Raw genomic sequence first — 17,748 nt, 5'->3', positions numbered from 1 at the left:
TCAGACCGATTTTCTTGTTCACTATCTGCTTTAGGTTCAAAATTGTTATTTCTATTCATTATGCTATTCATATCACGAGATGGTTGAAACCAAGAGGTACTTACAGTTCCTTCTTTGTTAACCTTCGCATTAACCTGAGAAGCTACGGTTGATCTTCGGTCTTCCTCTGCGGCCTGCAGCTTGGGGGGGGGGGGCAAGGGTCGCGCGAGTCACTAACAATAGGGAGCACTAGAAAACACGTCTAGTGCTCCCACTAGAGCTAGAGGCGCATTATATCGACTGAGCTACGGAGACTCGTGTAACATTATTAGTAGCAGCGATTAAAAGCTGTTGGGTGATTGTTTCTTGATCTCATCTACCCTGGAAAGGGAAGACCTTACTTGCGATCCTATAAGGGAGGTGAAAGATATCGAGCAACACTCCTCTGTTACACCCATTCACACTTCATCAATAGATTCCATTAGAATTTTTCTCTCTGTAAACCCACTTTTTTTTCTTTCGCCTACTAAAAAGCTTGGGCCACTAGTTTAGAGTTTTGGTATACGCTCCCTTTAGTGTGCTTTCCCCGATTCAAACTGTGGCTCTCAATATCTATTCAGTTTTGTTCTGTGCAGTTTAGTTTTGTCAAAATATTCCTTTAAGATATAAAATAAACGCAATGATTGAGACAAAAACGTAACAGCTGTCTGTAAGTTTTTATGTAAAAAATCTACAGTTGACAACCCTAAGTGCACTGGCGTTGTAGTGTAAGATCAACAGTGCAGAGTCCCAGGATACCCACCGAAATTAGGAAAGATTTTATTGTGTAGCTTCGACCGACGAAGATTTTCTGTAAACATATAGCGCATTCATACCGTACGTAGACTAAGGATTTTTTTTTATTAATTTTATATTTTTTTAATTTCTTTTTACATAGTCCGGTAACCTGCTCAAGAAGGGACCAAACACGGATCTTTTTCAAGCCACTTTAGGACTCTAAGTGAATTGTGACAAGGATGCCAATGTTTTAGGGTTAAATATTTTATTCCATACAATTGTGTTCTTCGATCACTCACATCTATCAATACGAGAGAGGAAGGACGACGACATGCTATTTGAAAGATAAATAACCTGAAAAAAAACCTCTAAGTTCGAATGAGACCGGCTAACTCACCTTTAGTCGAAAGAGACCAGAATCTAGTCTCTTTTATCTGATAAAGGTTTCTCACATCGCTGACGAGAATCAAACCCAGGTCTTTCCTACCAAAGGGCTTCGTCTATACCGACAAAGCTACGGAGGCTCCTTTTTTAAAAAAAAATAAATTCATCATCGTAGGTGAATTTCATTCCAAAGAGCATCCTGAAATATTGTTGATACGCATGCTAATGATGACATTTCCTTGTATTTAGTTTCTTCATTGTCGCGTGCGAACCCACTCCGTCGATGCTTCTAATGGAACGCGGAATTGCATTTGAATCTGCAAGTCAAAAATGTTGTAAATGTAAACTTCCGCACCAGTAAATAGTTTGTATCAATTATGTTAATAAAAAAAAAACAACCGGTAATTCGTTTCTTTCACTCAGCAAATCGGCTTGTTATTTCTATTCCAATTTGCAAGCTACAAAAATCGCGACAGAAGTAAGTGGCAAATACCGTAATAAGGAAAAAACGTCTGATAATTTACCGTTGGTTAAATATGGTTGGAAATGAAAAACGGTTTCGTGAGGCTTATCACACTTACAACATCGACGAGCAACGATTTAAACAACTAAGAAATTTACTTGCACGTTTTTTTCCACAAAGTTCCACTTCAGAACTACCGATGACGAAAATATCGAAGTTCCTCTTGCAAGGGAAAGTATTTTTACTCCGAGAACTTAATTAAGCTCGCTTCGGTGCCATTGGAAGCAAGAAAAGATTGAGTATTCGCGGCGAATATTGCTTAGGCAGGAAGCGATGGCAGAATACATGAAACGGTACAAATTTAAACCAAAAAATTTGCGTGTGGAACACGCTTGGGCTGCTCACTTTAAGACAGGAAAAATAACTGAATCGAAAATAGCAGCTAACTTCAGATTTCAAGTTAGTTTCCTTAACCGGTCCATTACATGCTTCGTGAGTAATCGCTCAATGGAACGCTACATTTTTCTGCTGGGAAACCCAAGAGGGAAAAACTGCGCAGTTTTTTTACTTAATTCCTGAAAAGTTTAACTATGAACACAAATCAACGACCTCTTCTGCGACATCTAATACCCACCTCTGAACTGTTTTCCTCCTTTTACATTCTTCGCCACTCTGACTTGTTGCCAAGCTGTTGAACTACGAGGAAAACCATTCTAGTCGCATGGAAAATCTAGAACGCCAATCGTTACTCTATTGTTGAGAACTTAATAATATCTCACGTATGATGTTTGAACTCCATGGCAACAATTACTCAGCAGAAACTTTTACCAAGTGGTTCACAGAGCAACTTTAATTGACATATGATAAAATGCCTTTTATTGTGCTGCTCTAATGTTGTAGCATGAACGTTGTTTATCGTAGCCAAGTACTGTTAAAATGGCTTACAGAAACGTATGAAAGCTATCGACAAGTACTTCCGTTTATTCCTCCCGCTCCGAATGAGGAATGTACCATTTTTTAAAAACATGTTTAATATTCAATAAATAAATAAAAATATTCCGAAAGGCCAGTTTCCCGTGGGACCTCAAAATTACACAGGGAACGTACCTTTACAGTCTATTGCAATGAATTATAGCAACAGACCTGCGAGTATGCTATTGAAGCCACTTCAGGCCTCCAATAAGCAGAGCAATAAAATTCATCTACCCCATAACGATAGTTGAGCCAAAACAAAAAGTTCCTTCAACCAGAATCCGATGAATTCAGCCAAACTTTTACGACTGCAATTTACCAGCGAATATTTCATAGGATGAAACTTTCATAAAGCAATACGGGCCCTTTTAATCTGCTGAGGGACTCTTCTCAAATATCCAGTACTGGAATGCGAATCCCACGATTAAATATGATTCTTCTGTATCAGTTCATCAATCCCAATGGGTTGTGCGTGGGCATAAAGGATTACCGGATCGAGCAAACTATTATCTTTTAAATTTTAACGAGGTCTGCATTCGTTATTATGCATGGTTACGAAATAATGGCAGTGCGTGACGTCACGTGCCAATGACATTTGCCGGACTATTCGAACATTAACTCGTTCTACACGTATGATCACGTTCTACTAGCTTTACGAGAAAAAAAAAAATAGTAATAATAATAAAATAAAGTTAATGTTGGAAGCTCGAAGAGCAAGATTGTTCCCATGATATGTTTTACAACCATTATTTTTTCGTGTTTTCACATTGAATGCTATTCTATCTCCAGTACACGTAATAAAGAAGTTTCTACTGTCAAAGTTCAATGGAAATGAAGGCTATAAATGTAGTGATATTTTATTTATTTATCACAGCGATATTATTATTATTTTTTTGAACAAATAAATCGTTGTATTTTGGACTAACTTTTTATAGTCAAGGAAATATGAGCCGATATATGCTCTGCTTAGCGAGTTAATGCATGTAATTATCAAACGAGTCATTTACGTTTCGTAAACACACGCTGCACAAAAATTGCGTCGTCTAGTTATGTAGATAGATTTCTATTTTATCCGATAAATATCTTCTGAAAAATAAAATCCCCATTTGTAAGAGTGCGTGTACCGCAAAAGTAGTCTCTCGCTCATTGGTGAACAATACTTTTAGAATCAAGCCAGCCTTTGCACAGCCTTTCGCAATGGGGACAGTACGTACCACTCGGAAATAAATATCATCAGATAAAAAAAAAAGTTGAAACATAAGAAACCCAACTTGCAATTATACGTCATATAGGATGTAATACTCTTATGTTCCCATGACAACAGCGAGTTCCGATTGCTTCGTATATGACGCTAACTCAACATACAATACATTAGTTGGTGCTGCTCCCATCGCTCTGTGACAATCTTTTTCGCTGCTCAATTATTCTGCGATCGTGTCCTTCTTATGCGGAATTCGAGTTCAACCAATGGGCAACTTACAATTCAGTAAAGGAAAAGCAATCGGAGCCTTTATGAACTGAACGAAAAAATATTTATACAACATTAAATTTAGAACGCCAAAGTTTTTTTTTTTAATTTAAACATACCACCCTTACAGATGAAATTTTAGGAAATTCTGGTGGGGGAGGGGGGGTGAGATTGATTGGTAACCCTACGAGAGTCCGTTACGCAGTATTATAAACAAAACGTTATGCCACGTTTTGACAAAGAAGGATATAAAACTTATGTACAAGAATTCTCGTTCCGCATCCCCATGAACTGTCAAGTCACCTAGTCTATAAATTACCGAATTCTTTGTACGGGCGAAAATTCTTGTCCTTTTTCCAATTTTTATATACTCCTTCAAAACAAAAGGAACATGTGTTCGATATACTTGAGTGGGTCTTCTGGACAAATAATACTACCGACATTGCCGTGGGTTGTTTGGTACTTAATTCAGGGGGATATCGAACACTACTGTAACCCTCTTCTAAAGCAGAAATCAGGGGTTTCAAAATGTTAGCTCTCTCTAGCGGAACTGTTGCTGATTGCATCCAACTGACCTTCTCAATATGATGCAGATTTAACAAAATAAGGTTGCAGATTATTCCACGAACGCAATTGGATAAATGTAGAGAAAAATTGGTACTAATAATCAACGACTTAATCTTCGGGGAAGTTGCTTCTGTTCTTTCAGAAATGGATTAGTTCTCTTTCTCAATCATTAAACATTTACATTTTCGACCCCCCCATCTAGTACTTGTTTATTAAAGATCAAGAAAACTCATTAGGTAAGGGAGAACTCAAGTTCCGTTATTTGTCAATAAAGGAGTGTTGTTGATCTATCTTCGAGATCCGCGCCCGAGAAAAAATATTCCTTTCATTACTGGCCAACCTTTCTTCCCCCCCCCCCCATCACGTCCGTTAAATCCTTCCGCTACTGAAGTGAACCCAAATTCTCGTACCTTTCGATTCGGTCACGTTCCGCGCTGTCCACCAAACCAGGAAGTCATTTTCAGTCTTACAAAATATTCTTTAATGAAGACCGCGAGCGCCGTCACGAACCTCCAGGAGAAAGTATCCCAGAGGCTGCAGGAGCACGTAACTGTGCGATGAGGGGGGGAGGGGGGGTATGAAGGGCAGCTCTTCGTAAAGGGAAGGTAGCTGTAATAGGATGGCCGACGTTAGCCTGGTAGAAAAGGTAAAATCTGGTACGGGGTGTGTGCTTTCACCCTCGCAAACAAATTCCTGCATCAAAAGATCTCCATGGTTACGTCACATTTCTCACTCTGGTGTGTCAAGTGTGGGGTGGTTCAGTTTAATGACTTGGCTCCTCTATTAATCAAGCATTATGCATGGCCTGGATGGATGGTGGGCACGGATAATGTAGACATTACGTGTTAGCTGTGAGCATTAATGTAATTATCTTCACCTCCGCCTAGCGCTCCGTCTTTTCTTAAACAAACTCGAATCGCACTCCAGAGAGAGTGAAACACCTACGCAATATCACGTAGTCACGGTCCAGGTGATGTGTCCCACTTTCGTACGTTCAACAAGGCTACCTTTTTTTTTTTTTTTTTTTTTTTTTTTTTTTTTTTTTTTTTTTTTTATAACCCACGGCAATACCACAACCTCCGTTCAAATTAACCACCACTGACCCACTCCGTAATTCGGCAGCTATGGAGGAAGAACCGGGAGATTTTTCTAGTTCAATGTCCCTTCTGACAGAAGAAGAAGAAGAAAGCGCGCGCACGACACTCAAAATGAGCATGCGCGATCGACGGTCACGGGGATTTTTCATCCATTGCACTTTTATTTATTTCCCCCCACCCCCTCCTTCCCATTTCTCTGTTTTCTTTTATCGGAGAACGCACGCCTTTCACAAAATTGCGCTCTATCGGCAATCGATCACAGTGTGTCGTGTGCTGCTGACGGTGTTTGTTCCTTCTCCTCTGATTAAATAGCTGGGTCACCTATACACGGGAGTCGAGATTCATACGGAGTTCACTTAAGCCGACAGGTAAGCGTGATCTTTGACAACTGTCTGCATTGTATGAAGGGTGTTTCAGTTGAAAGAGAACGTCTTTTTCTTGTAAAGGTGTATTAACGTAAAATGGCTTAGTTATAGACATTTTAAAATTAAACTGTTATCATCGCTAGAATTTATTATTTAGGGCCACTTTTGTGTAATCAGAATCCCAACAGTATTTATTCATATAAAAACTTCGTGGAATATCAAAACGAAAGCTTTTCTGCGATTTATTTTTGTTTTAAAGGTTTGAATGACTTTTACCAGAAAGTGTGGCACAGCTATTTTAATTTGCAAACTCAATTAAAATTCTAGTTGTTCACAAAGCTCTTTAAGAGTATTGATTGCGCACAAGTTGCTGGTGTTGTAAAGGGTTGGGGAGGTGGAAAATTGCAACCGATGTGACTCGATAGGTCACTGCATTAACGTGTTATCAAAGGCAAGTGAAACGTGAGAATGTGTGGAATAATTCATTCAAAAACAAAAGTAGGTGAACAGTTAAAAACGCTTATCAGTGACATTTGTTGCAAGGTACAAATGCTGGATTTGTTTCTATAAATATTTGTTACCACTGGTTTGTGTTCTCTATTTTTATTATTTACATTTTTTTTAGTTTAAAAAAAATTAGTAAACCTCAATGTAACTTCAATTACTCTAAGCTTAAATATTCCTCTTTAGTGTTTGTCCTCTGGCAAATAGCCGACTCGTCACTAAATGTATTATCTACAATACTGTGGAATCAACCGAAGCATGTTAGGAGCACCTTTTTTTAATATAGCGAGTGTTATTTAACCTCTTGTACGAACAGGATTTCCACAAAATTATACCGGTATTTAGAACGTAACTTTTTATTGAAAGAAAATAGTGATAACCGTTGTGAATTACAATTTACATCAAGTAAGCTGGTCTTACAGAATTGAATGCAGGGTATTTCATCTCTCAACAAAAGCCGACCCGAGAACAGACATAATTACACTTCTCACATCCTTGGTCGCTTCATTCAGCTGTAATTCAAATCAAACCGACTCAACCGGGACTTGAACATTTCTCGATTAGAATAGATGAGCACCCATGATAAAGGGCAGGGGGAAAAACTTTTGGTTTTAAAAGTAACATGCGTTTAAAATACTGGCTTTCGTTTGTGAAAACTCGGGACTTTTTTTTTTTTGAACGTTTCAAAAAAAAAAATATCGAAGTTACTGTTTAATTGGAGTAGTTTACTCTTAGTCTTCAATAGCCTCCACGCATGATGAGAAGTGACAATTTCGTTGCTGAAGACGCTACAAATTTGGTAGCGTAGGTTTCGGAAAATGAAGAAATTTTGGAAGTTCATGCAGGTGGGGAACGACCCAACTATTAGAGGAATATTTATTTCACAGGGATTCGACTCTTAATTATGAAATGTTATTGGTTAATAGTCAGTCAGTAATATTCCTCTTAACTCTTCTGTTCTAGGATTTAAACAACGTTCATACTGTACAAATTCGATCCGACGTATAAAGCGCATTCGCAAAGAGATAAAAATCCCACCCCAAAGTATTTTGCTTTATCCAAAATGGAGCAACTGAATTCCGGCCTGCAATTACTGGTCTGTTCCACCCGCCATTATTTGTTTACAAAGGTGCTTTCTTAGCCGCTGTTTAATCATACGGATGTGTAGAAATGTAAACTCAAATTTCGTTTGTCTGTAAAAATATACGAGTGACTGATGTACAGCGTTCCATACGCTGTACAGCTGTTAACCCGCTGACCCAATTTGTCATCGCCTTTAATCTGAAGAATGCCGGTATTCTTCAGAACCCTTTCTGCGGTGCGTAGTGGTAAAATACGGGACCTCTCGTTATTACCGTTTTTGGATCTTTAGGAAGTGGTTTGACGGAGCACCTCCACCCACACATTCGTATATTAACGAATTCAGTTTCGAATCCATTTGGAAAATAACATTTATAAACCTCGTATATTACATTCAAATGTTTTTTTTTGTTGTTGTTGTCGTACACTTAAATAAAACAGTATACTTGAAGCTGCATGGCTCTTTCTTTAATAATTACAATATACTTGTACATCTTATTTACTGTTAAGTCGAATGCTACTAACAATGCAAGAACGATTTTTTTTTAATTTTGAAATTATTTTAATTCCAAATACTTTGCTTTACTCACGCTGTGTACGTGAACTCAATGCCTTCATTACAGCCATACCCTATTTTAGAGCGGGAAAAAAATGCTTTAATTTTGAACTATGACAGATACAATTATGGGTATAAGGTCAGCGTATTGTAACATTGCGCTTGTTTTTCGTTTGTATGTCTGTTATACAAATTAGCTGAAGAGCTGCGCGATAAGTTGATCTATTGGTGAATTCTCAGCGGTAACGCATCAACTACTCGTAAGGCAACTTCGATGAGGATCGTATCCTCATAAGCTCTCGGGTCAGTTTTCGGAACTTTCATTTCATATCCGAATAAATAAGAACTTTTAATATCCTTTATTCATTTTACGGCACTTCTTTTGATACGATTATGACGAGTAGCGCTGAAAAGTCTCGGCGTTTAATACACGAAAAACAAATCTCGTTTCGTATATTTGAAACTAGATTGCTTCTGTGAGAAGAGTGGTAATATTCGTCAAATTTCTCAAGCTGTATGATTCCTAAGCCTTGAATCCGCTATTTATGATCTACTCTCGTTCAAAATTTTATTGCATTTGCTGCCTTTGCCCTCCGTTCTATTAACCATTCCACCCTCTAATTCTCTAAAGCTTGGTTACCAATCGGAGAGAAGTCTCTGGGGATTTTAAGGTTTTTAATTCAAACTGTTTTATCTCCTCTAACTTCATAGATCAAACCGGAAAAGATGCCGAGGTATTCCCGGTTAGTAATGATCTAATACATTTACCTACCAACCAGAATACCAGATAAATCCTTGTCATTCTTCCGACATCCTGAACTTTTTTTTTTAACCAGTTCCCACTCAAATGTTCTGCATCAGATCTCTTGGATAACATTGTCAAGACTGAAACTGGCTGAACAAAGTCGTGGACTTTGTTCAGCCAGTTTCAGCCTTGTGTCCCATCGCTTTAAAACGGTGTCAATTGAGATTACATTGATTTGACAGGTCCGTTATCTGTTTGTGCTTGAACAGTGACATGGATTGCCATAAATCGAGTGAGTGTAGCTTCGCACTCTGCCTTCACTATGTTTTTTAAAAAATCCAAATGCAGAAAACTTGCCTATTGTTCAAACGACAGTCATATTTGGATCCTTTGCTAAGGTTACCGAGCGCAATTTCTCCCTCATCTATGCCTTCAATTCTCACATTTGGGTGACCTCCTTGGTTTCTTAGTCTTTCCTATTGTCTGATTACTGCTTCCTTTTCTCTGATCCAGACACTTGCTCCAAGTGAATAAGTGAAATAATCCTTCTGGGTGGTGTTGCCACAGTGCCCAAAGATAAGCCTAACTGATATCTTGGCATTAGTCTTCTCCATCAACCAAAAAAAAAAAAAATCCCATTATCCCACGTACAATAACTAAATACCTTCTTATCTTTGGTCAGAAAGATATGAGAAAAATCCTCGTTACTCTGGATCTAACAAGTCGCTTGGTACTATCTTTCACTCCCCCCCCCCCCATCCCGGTAGTGCTCAACCAATGCGCTTCCGAATTACCACTCATTAGATATCTCCTATTCGGTCTGTCACACTGGAAGCTGCCCAACAGCATGAAAGAAAGACTTAAGTCTATCCCTAAAATAAAAGGATGAGGTAAGTGGGCCATCAATCATCCACCTTTTACCTAATTCCTCTCGGAAACAAATAGCAGTCAATCCTTCACTTTACAGGCTTAACATTAATGAACTACGGATTATCAGTATGAAATTTCGCACTATTCTTATCTAACATTCCCTACCTTGAATGAGAGGTTGAGAGCAACTAGCACAGTTGCTCATGACAGCATTTGATTGAGTCATCTTGGTAAACGGGCTTCTATCATATCGGATTCATTCTACCCTGTAGCGATTGTGTACTGTTTTACCTTTCTGGTTGTGGTGGTTTTACTCTCGAATTTCTCCTGCCTTCTGTACTTCAATGACCTCTCTAGTTTCTCCCTCTGGCCTTTCCTGGCGGAAATGGTCATAAAAAAATTCTTTCGGCTTCATCCAGTATACTTATTGCCTGTACAACTCCTAACAGTGCGTGTGTATCAAATCAGCTCAACCTTAGAGTACTGTTCCCATATTTTTAATAGCGCACTGAAAGCCTCCGTAAAGACAACTGTTCTAGTATCGTTCAAATTAAATAACCTTCCACCCACTAATTGCTTTTGCATTCTTTTATGTCTTGCGAGGCGCAAGACATAAAAGAATGCAAAAGCAATTAGTGGGTGGAAGGTCATGTTCATGAACATGGCCTACCAAAGTGTTTTATTGTGACCACTTCAATGTTTTTATTGAACTGGTCGCAACTCTTTCCCCCTTTCTTTTCGACATCTTAAAAGCACGAGCAGCTCAATCATCATGAAGAGTTCAAACGTCTCGAATCAACTTCTCATCCTCTTCTTTCAGTCCATTTATCTCTTCTGTGGAACAGAAGAGATAAATGGACTGTCTTCCTCTGGATATTCAAGACGCACATAAGTTTCTTCTTGACCCATCCACTGTGTTGTTGTTTTTTCTTTTTGTTTCACGATATTTGGATTAATTATAGAAAATCTAATGAATCGTGAAATCTGAAGTACCTCGTAATGCTAATTCCTGAACAAAGGAGCTTTTTTCTTATAATATAAATTACACATGCAAATAATCCCAGAAGTGTTCTTTTATTGGCGTGTAAAGAATCGTTTAATTGTGTATATTAAAATACGAACAAGGAAAATCTGTGATTGCAATCTTCCCCTCTTTGTTGTATCTGTCGTATGCATTTATTTTTCAAACATAAGAATTACGTTTGTGGGTATGAGAAGGGAGCTCCTATTCACAAAGGATTTTTTTTTCACTGAAATGTAATACAGCATTCTTACTGTTTTACTTTTCAACCACGAGTTTTATGTTTGGGGGAGAGGAAAGAATGTTGGAATGACTATTTGCATCTAATATTCCTTTTTGTAAGGTTACAGGATAATTTGAAGTAGTACAGGAATAACTTAGCAAACGTACCAAGTTATTCTTATGGGGGTGGACTTCGCTTTATTTGAAGCAAAACGTAAGTTGTCCTGTAATATGCTGCTAACCTCATTTCAGAACTCAACGAATAAACTCGACAATATTTACCAATGGTAAATATTCTTTAATGCTATGAAAAAAATATTTACTCGAATCTTTCGTGGATTTCCCCCCCCCCCAAAGAAAGTTCCACATATATATTGACATAATACGGAGTAGCAAGAAAATATCGTATATTCTCTTGATATATCACTTTCCATAAAGAATACTAATCAACCAGAATTCCCAAATAATATTCCTAGCTTATCGTTGCAATTGCTCGGAGATTAAATTAAAATATCCTTACTCAAACCCAATTTTATTCTTCATCCATCTGAAGTCAAATGCGTTTCCTTCACTTCTCAACCCTTCTTTCAATCGGGAAGGAGCATATTTTGTGCAAGTTTCTTTTTTAAGGAAAAGAAGTGATCAGATTATTTTTGCAATAATTTTTAGAGTTTGCTTCTATAATCCATGAGATCGATATCTAAATAGATTAAGGAGAACCAAATTTTTTTTCGTAAAACCTTCATTTGGATTTGTTTAGTCTCGCATTTTTCATTCTCACCCAGGAAAGGTTGATATCCTTCTATTTAATTAGAATTTCCCTAATAAAAGCCAATGTTTCGTCATCAATCAGGAGTTCGAAATATGTTTACGAGTGTGTTAAAAGTTCAATAAACTTGGAGACAAAAGAATGGAATATAATTTTAAAATATTCAAATCAACACTTTGGACTTCAATAGTATTCAGTTTTTTTTGTTTGTTTGTTTTTAATTATCTGCATCGGAAACCATGCGAACTTAGCGTTCTTGCAATCCAAATAATCAGAACTGCAAAACATTGAAATCGGTGCTTTAACAAAGTCAAATTATTTCACTTAGACATTTTGCAACCGAGTTTATTATCCGCGCACTAACTCGGTCTCATTTCGAATTTCAAAACAAAACCACAGCTAAATTTGAAACGTGTCGCTACTAATGCGGTCGCCATAATATACAACAAATGCTAAAGTATTATTGGGGCAATCTCAAGACATTTTTAACGTGTGGAGATTTGTTAATATGTTAACAATTAAACTAATGGCATTCAAAATGCCTTTTTACTATAGTAGTATCAAAACGTACTTTAATTCAATATCAGAAGTCTACATTTTGACTTCTTTGGTATCAATGGCTGAAACGTCACGTATCAGTTGATTTTGTGACATGCGCAATAAATTAATGTAAAGGTTTCAACAGCATCAGTTACCCAATAAATTGATTTCGTTTCTATTGTGTACATTGCATTAAAGCTTATCGATATTTGAAACACAAATTGTACAATCAACTAGCTTATAAGTGAAAACCTTCAGATCCTCCCCTTATTTATCTCTCCTTGAATTGTAACCTTCAGTGTGTCGTAATGTCTTGAAACCAAAACAAAAACCATAATGAAATTGGAAAGAATCAAGATTATTCATTCTAGGAACTTCATACCAATAACTTATCTCCGATTATATCCTCCCTCCTTCCTTTATTCAAAATAGAGAAAATAACTACGCAATGACCGATAATCAAGGAAGAACTGTCACAGCGCGTGCTTTTATTGCAAAACAAATCTAAAAATTGCCTTATCAGGAACAAGGAATTTTGTATATATGTGATATAATCTAGCAAAGAATGCGTGTAGAGTCGAACACTCTTCCGTGGCCAGTTTCAAGTAACGACGTGAAGAATGGAAGAAGGGATATTCTGATCTCTCACGATCAGACTTTTTTTTCCCCTCTACAATGCAAAGGTTCTCTACATGTCCATTTTATTGTCAATGAAAATGAGTTGACAATACGGCAGAAGTTTTTATTTCGTCATTTTTATTTCATCAGTATTTTTTTAGCAAAAGTGACGTCATTAAGAAACGAAACTCGCAATTTTTGCTTTAACGATGACATGTTATGAAGACTCCCGCATTATTTTTAAGAAAGCTAAAACTACTTTTTTTGAAAAAAAGTCACTTTTTTTGAAAGCTCATTTTGAAAGAATTCCACATTCTGTACGTAAGTTTCATCTTTGATCTCTCTAGAACAGGATTTCCAGACTGTAAAAATAAATTACAAATGAAATCCTCAGCCCACACACACAAAAAAAAATCTTTGTAATTCTTCCATAATTACACGTTCACAAACACTATTTCGACGGTTCTTACTGCATGAGGTATGCAAATAGTTTTATTTTGTAATTCGAATGAATGTCCCATCACAGATAATCGTCTCCTGTCTTCCAACAGGAGTGACTTCCAAGTAAAGTGCAAGACTGAAGTCGGCTCTTATTTGCCTCATGTTGGATAGAAACATGGTTGTTTATCCTATTCTTAATCTCCTACTCTACCAAGCACCCCTTTCCTTTTCAAAAACTGTAATTACTATGTATTTTAGGTAGTTTATTTAGTGTAGCATCGTTTCCTTGTGGACAAATGAATGGTTGTAATGTAAGCCTTTTATTTCTTTGCCTTTGGCAAATGACTTGCCAACTTCCCATTTCTAATCCTTAATCTTGCTTCCTTATTGCACTGATATCTCCCTTCTGAACCTATAAATTGCACCGAGACATTACTAATATTTCTTTTTTATTTATTTTTCGTCTTCCAAAAGAAGTTTTGAAAGACGAAGCAGTAAAAATCCTGTTAGTTTTTCATCTTGCTTTCAGAAAGGACAACGCAAAGCCAACCTTTTGACACATTTCCGGATTTATTATAAGAAAAAAAAAAAGCTAAAATATAATTTATGAAATGCAAGCGAAAATTCTTTCATTTTATAAATAGTTATTTTATGAAACATTGTCTACATTGATAACATGACTTTATGTTAATATTTCTCCAAATAGGAACGGTGGGAATGTTTGGCATTGTACGCCGACAAATTCTTACGTGCACTCAGCCAATTGAGTACAAGGGAAGAAAGTGCAAAATAATCCGTGTGTGTGTTTACTCCAACAGAAGCGTCTTATCGCGTACGTGCCAGATGCATTTCTTCTAACGGAATACTTAGACGGAAGTTGACACTACTCAAGTTACCGTAACGGTCAGATGAACGGCTAATCTTTCCTTTCCCACTACAAAAATGGGTTTTTTTTTTTTTTTTTTTTACGAGTCGCGTGCTTAGATAGTTGCTCCACTTCCGTTACGCTAAGGAATGTCGCACTGCTACACAAAGGAAAATCGTCGGTTTCTTTGGAGATTTTAATCCTTACTTGTGGATGGTGGTGTCGGTTCCTTCATCGTTACATAAGGAAGAGCGCTCTTGTTTGGTAGCTGGAAAAATTTCTTAAGTTCCTTCTTACGAACTACAACACAAAAATTGAAGTTCTTATTTCGGATAGAATCAAGTCATAACCAGGTATGAAAGTCCACTTAATGATTCACAGACGTTCCCTACTAGTACTATAATCGCATCACAGGGTGAACAGCACCCCATAATATAAGTAAGAAAACATTAAATGTAGACTTAAAATAACTCGTGATTTCTGCTGTTTTTTCCGGTATGTTTGTACACCCTTCAGTGCATGATGAATGACTTAATCTTGTAAGCTATCGGGTATGCCTGACAAATTTTTCAATTAACGAAATTTCCAGGAGAGTTTACAAAACGAAACTCTTGGTGGCACATCGTACACTCGAACTGTTGCCTACTAAGACAGATTCGTGCTACAGTCATTCGGTAAACTTGATCCAAAATGATTGCCCTTTCAAGCAGAGCCCATTTTACTCGCTATAATGAATCCAAGTTAACTGATCCTGTTCGCCTCGATCTTTATCTGTTTTAAAGAAACGGCATGACTCAATACAAAGCAGACATCTAACGCAAGAAGCAAAATGAGATTGCATCTAAGTTGTATTCGGTTCTTTTAATTCGGTCATTTCTTAATTTTCTTTTAACCTCGTTAAAACGCTGTGTGATGAAACAAATGCCATCAGAGTAACTGTGCTTGTTCGTTATGTTAACCAGGTAGCACACCCTTTATTAATGTATAATAAGAAAACCCATCTCGTTCATTATGCACAAGTGAACGTGGCATTTCGAAGGAGTCACTGAGTAGACTATTTAAAATTATATAATCTATGAACAGTTTGGAAATAGGGCAAAGGATTATTGCTGTCAACGCGAAAAACATTTTAAAACTAAAATTCTATGCATGAAACAAAACATTTCAATGTTTTATTCCATCTATTGAAGATACCGGTAATCTTCCAACCAGTGATGTACACTAACTACTCTACTACCAAGTATATGCAAGCTCAGCCTGTGGTTGCTATGGAAGCATAACCATAACAACCATTTTGTTTAGATACTCAGATTCAAGTTCCTTCATTTTACATAAATTCTCATGAGTAGTCACTCAGTCATAAATATTATAAACAATATCGGTTAAAATGGAAATCCTAAATCCAGTTTTAAAATTTCCATTTTAACCTGGAATCACTATTTCGATGATCGTATTACATAGTTAGAAATGGCGATTTATTTTTGATTTAATCATTTTAATCTCATCTCGATATCAACTTTTGATTACCTAATGTGATTGCATCACTTAGCTTATTTCAGGATTTATGTGATTCTTTCAAGAAGTCAAAGGACTCGTCGCTGAAGAGCATTTTACTCCTATACACAACTCTCCATCTGCCCCCTACTTAAACTACTACAACGACATTACTACTGTAAACACGTACCATCTACCACCATCAACTTTTTGATATACATTCTCAATTTTTATTTTGAAGTGTTGGTTTTGCTTCCAGTTCTCCAACTATGTATGCATAAATTTGTCTGTCATTAATTTATGCTTGGAATAATTACTTCTCATAACAAATGCCTTAAATATGTGTACAGCCGTGTGTAGTCTTCGTGATATTTATTTTTTTTGAGTATTCTAAAGTGAGGCATTTTCCCCTTGGTATAAACTTATTTCGCAATATATACGATTGAAATCAGCGAGATAGTTTTCTTAATTTGTTAACTGCTCAGAACTTCTCGTAAATTACTGTTCACAGTAATTAAACAAGATTGCTTCAACGAACGATTAGTGTAAAATTCATTGTAAAAAAGGAATGTCCAAAAGCCTTCAAGGAAACTGAGGGAATTTTCTGCAGAGGAGAAACTTAAATAACTCAAGTATAGCATCTTGCAAAATGTAAAGAAAAAGTTTGAAAAATTAGACAGGGGAAAGGCAACCATTCATTCCTTTTAGACGACGTAGTTAAATCCTGATGAAACCGAACACTATGCAAGTGATTTTAAAGGAAACCGCACCAAAAAAAGGGGGGGGGGGAACGCAGAATCTGGCTTGAGAGATGAGTACAACCCAAGACTAGGAAATCTTAACTGGTAACTTTTCTCTCGCTCGCTATCCTACCGCGTCTGATCACTGCTTATTACTTTTCGACTTTGCTTCAACACTCCTGAGGAGGTCTTAATCCTTTTCTCGCCGTAACCCCCTAATTAGGTGCAGGAAAATACACCCCACGACGTTACAACCTACGAAACTAACTTCCAGCTTCACTGAAAAGTCAACAACTCTGTCATTAAGTTCGTTTAGTCAGAGTGTGTGTGTGGGGGGAGTCCCTACTCTGATCACTTCAGGCCTAAGAAATCTCCAGAAAGATTTACTCGCGTCAACTTTTTTTTTTTTTTCTTTTCGTGCACAAGCGAGTCAAGAACACGCTATCAGGCTATAGATCTAAAGCAAAATGAGAAGTAGACTTCGTTATCGCCAATAACTGCTGAGCTAGCACGTTTCTCTAGTGAACCCTAAATCATCTTTTATGAAGAAATAGCAAAGTCCCCTACTTGTTCACTGGAGCAGGCCAGTGAAAATTATAATGTACAGAATGAGCAGATAAAAGTGCAAACAGAAATGACTGAGGAGCCCTCTATCGGAGGGAATGATTACTGATGTGTGAAAGAGTGACATTGATTGCTTCAGACCAGAATCCCATCCCCAAACGTAGTTACTTTTAAGAGTAAATTGTGATGACCGACAGATAAAATAGTCAAAACATAAATGTTTAATATCGGATATGCACAAAAATAAAATACAGGCCGAAAACGATGTCACGTACCATTTAACATAACCAAACTCAGTCTCATCACGGAAACGATTGAAACCTACTTTAGTGACAGTCATTTCCTTTACTTTTTTTCCCTATACACAGTAAGGGACACTCAATCTATGGAATTTGATCTAAACGATGTGTAGAATTTAATTCCGTGACGAGATAATAGAAGAAAGGAAATAAAACATTCTTAGGAATGTTTATGCTGTACGTCATACTGCAAGTACCCTGTGCTGTATTTACGTTTTGGAATTTGAATTATCCCAAGCAAATCGAAAAAACGTGCATTGAAGAATCCCTTCTATTTGCATCTGATTAGACAGTAAATCAAATACTCAAATTCTAATACAGCTCTAAAACATTCGAAGTCGATTTGAC

General features: G+C 37.1%; 1 protein-coding gene across 1 annotated transcript in view; it reads left to right on the top strand.

Annotated features, from left to right (window-relative positions):
* The first annotated feature begins 6,004 nt into the window (after positions 1–6,004).
* LOC150108491 (protein FAM107B-like) overlaps positions 6,005–17,748 on the top strand; it is a 202,836-nt gene continuing 191,092 nt past the window's right edge. The window contains exon 1 of the mRNA XM_090415904.1: positions 6,005–6,075. The gene's annotated coding sequence lies outside the window, so the exon portion shown is untranslated. The remainder of the gene's footprint in view (positions 6,076–17,748) is intronic.

Source organism: Typopeltis vanoorti, chromosome 3 (genome assembly GCF_054136105.1).
Source record: "Typopeltis vanoorti isolate ZY-2024b chromosome 3, IOZ_Tvanoo_1.0, whole genome shotgun sequence".
Lineage (NCBI taxonomy): Eukaryota > Metazoa > Arthropoda > Arachnida > Uropygi > Thelyphonidae > Typopeltis > Typopeltis vanoorti.
This window is presented reverse-complemented; position numbering and strand designations above follow the sequence as displayed.